Here is a 6,574-nt window from a genome sequence, read left to right as displayed (position 1 = left end):
ATAATATCATCTTTATTTTTCATATCGTGAAATAGAGCTGGTGCACATCTTAGAAATGTTTCCTTAATAAATTCTCCGTCACTGAGGGCTTTTCCATGCTGAGCTATGGAGTAAGCAATACAGTAACTTGCTGATGTTAAATTTGTAGAGTATCTTACAAATTTAATGATGGAATTTGATTGACTTTTATAGAGGTGTAGCTGTCTAGAAATGTATTCTTTCCTTTCATCGATACTTTTTTTCCCAAGAGCTGACAATGATTAGTTTCAAAATGTCTCTTTACATTCCACGTTCTGCTTACTACCATTTCATTACACAGTATGCACAATGATCTGTTGTTTCTGTCGACAATCCTGTACATCTCGGTCTATATGTCTTGAAAGGGTCGGCTACTGCTACTTCCACTTCCTTTATCATTCAATCTTGCTTTTTAAATTTTTTTTGATTGTCCATCACAAGGCTGCAAAAATAAATAAATATAAATCACGGTGTTTTTTTATAAAAGGTTGATAGGTTTCTTACCTATTAACTTTTTGCAGTGTTGTTGCACTGATTCCTGGTGCAAAACAATTCAAAGATAGTACTTATAACCAACAAATACATGGTGCTGTAATCAGTTATCCGATGCGCAGAATGTCTCGTCGAGCACTGTTGCACTGTATATCTTTTTCTTCTAACCCTCCCACTCCTGTCTCCTAACGAACATGGCGATCAAGTGCGTCCGTTTGCCAAATACACCCGAACGCACGGGAAGCTTACCCGAGGCACATGTTGACAATAACGAGGCCGTTTCCAGAATTGGGCATTTTGTCACTCGAGTAAAAATAAAATGTCACAAGTTAAGATTAATCTCTTTATAGTGCAATTCTTAACCTTTTTATATTAATGTCAATATTGGAACAATGTATCTTGGATGTTTTCACTATGTATCTTTGCTACGCAACACCGATGTACATGTTTACATCCGGTTTTAGAATTGCATTATTGATCATGAATAACGTGAGTAATAATATTACTCGAGTGATACCCAACTCTGGCCGTTGCGAGAGACAAGTATTTGAATTATGCAATTTTTTGTCTCTGTCGATCCATGTCACCCAAAATGAGTTCGCGTGTCACCTCTGACACGCGTGTCATAGGTTCACCAACACTGGCCTAGAGCTTTCCCTAGGTGTCAAATCTTACTATAGATAGGGCCCCAAGACTTGGAAGATAGTCTCTCAACATATAGGTTAAAAAGGCTATGCTGCTCAGTTCTCCTCCCTCCAGAACTCATTACAAAATTTCCATGAACTCTTCTGTTCTCCAACATATGCTATCTTTGTGCATTTTGCCAGGGACATGCTTACTTCCCAGTCTGTAATATGGTGCTTCGGAGCCTAGATACAGTTCAGAGATGCTCATGTGCATGATTTACAAAATAGTTAAACTTCTGACATTGTTTTCAAATTAAGATAATATGTCATAGTGCCTAAGAATTATGGCTTTGAAGCCAAACTCCTATGCTCAACTGCCTCTTTAGGCAAGTTGCCTGGGCCTTATTTTTCTCATTTGTAAATATAGGATAGTGGGATCATCATAAAAATTAAATGATATATATTGTGAAGTGTTTAGAATAATGTCTGGCAAGTAGTAAGCACTCAGTAAAGGGGAGGTGTTCTAATTCCACAGTTCACACCAGCTCCTAAATCACAATCTACCAGTGTTCTAGTTCAAGCAGAAAAGTAAGCATGCTGCTAAATTAGTGAATGCAAACCTATTAGAAGTATGTCCACTCCGGGAAGACCAGTTCACCACCTCGTTAGTTGACCTTTATCCCAACCATGGTCTCAGTCTCAACAATCAGCTGTGTCCAAACCTTAAATCAAACTGAAATGAACACTTATTTATTTATTGATCAACAAAGAAATATAACAAGTAGTCAAGTACTTATATTTGCTCATTAGTGCATTCTCTACTAGTTGACAGATCTACATGAGAAGTCATTGTAATCAGAATGTTAAATGATTCTCATCATTGATGTTTCTAGCTCTCTCTCCCTCTCCCTTGCTTTCTGAAGTCAATAAAAATATTTAAAAATAATAATCTTGTTTTAAAAAACCAACAAAATAAATCCCAGACATCGCATTTTACCAGTAATTTCTTCACTGTGTAACTATTATGGATAAAAACCAAATATAAATAACTCCTCTACCTTTACATTATATTTGAAACCTCTACTGCTTTTCTAAAAAGACCTGAAGTTTTTCTTCAAGAGATTATTTCTGCTCATTTCTTCTCTAAGTTTTGAGGATTTCCATAAGGATGCCATTCATTTCTAGTATCCTGCTTTCATAATAATAATTTAGTTACCATTTCTTGACCATGTAATATGACAGATATCATGTTTTATGTATTAGATTGAACCATATGAAAACATTTTTGTACATCAAAATGAGATTGAGCCCGGCCAGTGTGGGTCAGTGGTTGAGCATCGACCCATGAACCAGAAGGTCATGGTTTGATTCCCAATCAGGGCACATGCCCAGGTTGCAGGCTCGATCCCGAGTGTGGGGAGTGCATGCAGGAGGCAGCCAATTGATGATTCTCATCGTTGATGTTTCTATCGCTCCCTCTCTGAAATCAATAAAAATATATTTTTAAAAAATTGAGATTGAACATTGGCAATTTCATATGGTTTAGCTTAATACATTATCTTCTTTAATCTCACAATAACCCTGAAGGTAGGTGATAGTATATCCATATTTTTAAAAAATACATTTTTATTGATTTCAGAGAGAAGGAGAGGGAGAGAGAGATAGAAACATCAATGATGAGAGAGAACCATCGATAGGCTGCCTCCTGCATGCCCCCACAGCGGGGATCGAGCCCACAACACAGGCTTGTGGCCCTGACCAGAATCGGACCCAGGACCCTTCAGTCCACAGACCAACACTCTATCCACTGAGCCAAATCAGCCAGGGATGTAGGCCCATTTTTACAGATGAGAATAATTAAGTGACTTTCCTAATGTCACATATTTATAAATGGTAAAACCAGGATTTGGATACAGGTCTATCTGTTTCTAAAACCCATGTGTTTTAACACAATACTGCTTTTATTTTAAATCACTTTTTATTTTTCAATTACAGTTGACACAGCCTATCTAATAAAAGAGAAACATGCAAATTGACCATACCTCCACTATGCCCACAAGCCACACCCAACAGCCAATCAGAGTGACTATGCAAATTAACCAAACCAAGATGGCAGTGGGCGGCCATGGAGCTGGAGCGAGCAGGAGGCTTGGGTTGCCCCGGTGATGGAGGAAGCCAAGCTTCCTGCCTGCCCTGGCCAGCCGTGGCCTCTGCTCAAGGCTACAAAGTTTCAATTATAGAAGACAAATAAATCCCAGGTACCTGCTTCCAGCCAGCCTGGCCTCCGCTCACAGAGGTGCTGAAAAAAAAAAAAAAGAAAGTAAAAAAGGAGGGCTGGGAGCTTGGGTCGCTGGGGGGCTTGGCCAGCCTGCAAACAGCCATCAGCTCCTCACCCAGACTGGCCAGGCACCCCAGTGGGGACCCCCACCCTAAAGGGGCTGTGGCCCAGCCCTGAAAAACAGCCCCTCAGTCCCTCACCCACCCCAGGCTGGCCCACACCCCCCATGGGGTGAGGGTTCCCTCTGGGGGGCTGGGCTAGCCTGCAAACAGCCATCAGCCTCTCACCCAGGCTGGCCAGGCACCCCAGAGGGACCCCCTCCACCCTGAAGGGGCTGTGGCCAGCCTGCAAACAGCCATCAGCCCCACACCCAGGCTGGCCAGGTGAGCAGTTAGGATCCAGCAGTCCTGGATTGTGAGAGGGATGTCTGACTGCCGGTTTAGGCCTGATCCCTGTAAACCGGCAGTAGGACATCCTTTGAGGGGTCCCAGATTGGAGAGGGTACAGGCCGGGCTGAGGAACACCCCTACCCCTCCGTGCACGAATTTCGTGTACTGGGCCACTAGTATTATATTAGTTTCAGGTGTATACCCCAGTGATTAGACATTACATAACTTACTAAATGATCATCCCAATGAATCTCATACCCATCTGACACCATTCATAGTTATTAGAATATTACTGACTATATTCCCTCTGTTGTACTATGACTATTCTGTAACAACCAATTTGTACTTTTAAAAAAAATTTTTTTTTATTGATTTCAGAGGAGAAGGGAGACAAAGAGAGAGGGGGAAACATTGATGACAAGAGAGAATCATTGATGGGCTGCCTCCTGCAGGCCCTACACTGGGGACCTAGTCCACAACCTGGGCACATGCCCTGACCGGGAATTGAACCATGACCTCCTGGTTCATAGGTTGACGCTCAACCACGGAGCCACGTCAGCTGGGCCAATTTGTACTTCTTAATCCCTTCACCTTTTTTACCCATCTGCCCAACCCCCATCCCATCTGGCAAATTCCAAAATGTTCGCTGTATCTGTCTCTTTCTGTTCTGCTTGTCTGTAGATTTTTAAAATGTTTTTATTGATTTTTAAAGAGAGAAGAAGGGAAAGGGAGAAGTGAGAGATAGATAGAAACATCAATGAGAGAGGAACACTGATCAGCTGCCTCCTGCAGGCCCTCTACTGGGGATCAAGCCCACAATCCAGGCTAGTGCCCTGAACGGGAATCGAACCAGTGACCTCTTAGTGCAGTGGTTGGCAAACTGCGGCTCGCGAGCCACATGCGACTCTTTGGCCCCTTGAGTGTGGCTCTTCCACAAAATACCGACTTCTGCGCATGGGCCACGAAATTTCAATGGCACTGTACGTGCGCACTCGCACGTGATATTTTGTGGAAGAGCCACACTCAAGGGGCCAAGGAGCCGCATGTGGCTTGCAAGCCACAGTTTGCTGACCACTGTCTTAGTGCATAGGCTAACACTCAACCACTGAGCCACACCGGCCTCACCATTTATGTTGTTTTTTAGATTCAATTTTTGATAGATATATATTTATAGCCATTTTATTCTTCATATTTTTTATCTTTCTTTCCCCTTTTCTTAAAGAAAACCCTTTAACCAGTTAACTGACACGCATCCAAAATGGAAACCATCCCCATTTCTTCCATATGTGCTGGAATATTTACTAATTTAAGTTATCATAATTTTCTTTACAAACCCAGAGATGTCACTAACAAGTCTGATTTTAAAATTGGGTGACCAGAGTTGATATGTGAGGTTTGCGGCTGTAGACACACGTGGCATGTGGGTAAGGTCTGCTGCTTGCATCTATAGACACTTATGGTGTACAAAGGGTTAACATTTCATGTAATAGTGGTTTGGTGGTGATGAACTCTTAGCTTTTTTTTTGTCTTGGAAACGATATGTCTTTAGATTCTAAATGATAGCTTTGCTGGATAAAGTAATCTTGGTTGTAATCTTGCTTTTCATCACTTTGAATATTTCTTGCCACTCCCTTCTGGCCTGCAAAGTTTCTGTTGAGAAATCAGCTGACAGTCGTATGGGTGCTCCCTTTTAGGTAACTAACTGCTTGTCTTGTGGCTTTTAAGATTCTCTGTCTTTAAACTTTTGCATTTTAATTATGATATGTTTTGGTGTGGTCCTCTTGGGTTCATCTTGTGTGGGACTCTGTGCTTCTTGGACCTTTATGTCTATTTCCTTTACCAAGTTAGGGAAGTTTTCTGTCATTTTTTTCAAATAGAATTTCAATTTATTGTTCTCTTTCTTCTCCTTATGGCACCCTCAGAGGCTCCTTACACTACCCTCATATTTTGGATTCTTTTTGTTGTTCTGATTGGGTCTTTTTTGCTGCCTTATATTCCAAATCGCTGATTTGATTCTTGGCTTCATCTACTCTACCATTGATTCCCTGTTAATTATTCTTCATTTTAGTTAGTGTATGCTTCATTTCTGACCAGTCCTTTTTTATGCTGTTGAGGTTCTCACTAAGTTCACTGAGCATCCTTATAACCATCTAGTACAGTGGTTCTCAACCTTCTGGCCCTTTAAATACAGTTCCTCATGTTGTGACCCAACCATAAAATTCTTTTCGTTGCTACTTCATAACTGTAATGTTGCTACTGTTATGAATCGTAATGTAAATATCTGATATGCAAGATGGTCTTAGGCGACCCCTGTGAAAGGGTCGTTCGACCACCAAAGGGGTCGCGACCCCACAGGTTGAGAACCGCTGATCTAGTAGATTCCTTGTCTTCATTTTGTAATTTTTTCTGGTGCTTCTCTTCTTTCATTTGGAACATATTTCTTTGTATCCACATTTTGTCAGCCTCTCTGTATTTTCTTTCTATGTATTAGGTACAGCTGCTACATCTTCCAACCTTGGTAGGGTGGCCTAATGTTCTGTAAGGGTTCAGTGGTACAGTCTCCACAATCACCCAAGCTGGAAACTTGAAGTGCACCTGTGCCCCCCAAACCCCTTGTGTGGGCTGTGTACACCTTTCCTCTTGTAGTTGAACCTTGATTACTGTTGGCAAGTCAGTGGGAGGGATTTAGCCCCAGGCCAATCAGCTGCAAGGACCACCAACCTCTGACCACTGTGAGGATCAGCTGTGAAAGGCCCATCCCACAGAACAGA

Source organism: Myotis lucifugus, unplaced genomic scaffold, assembly GCF_000147115.1.
Source record: "Myotis lucifugus unplaced genomic scaffold, Myoluc2.0 scaffold_4, whole genome shotgun sequence".
Lineage (NCBI taxonomy): Eukaryota > Metazoa > Chordata > Mammalia > Chiroptera > Vespertilionidae > Myotis > Myotis lucifugus.
This window is presented reverse-complemented; position numbering follows the sequence as displayed.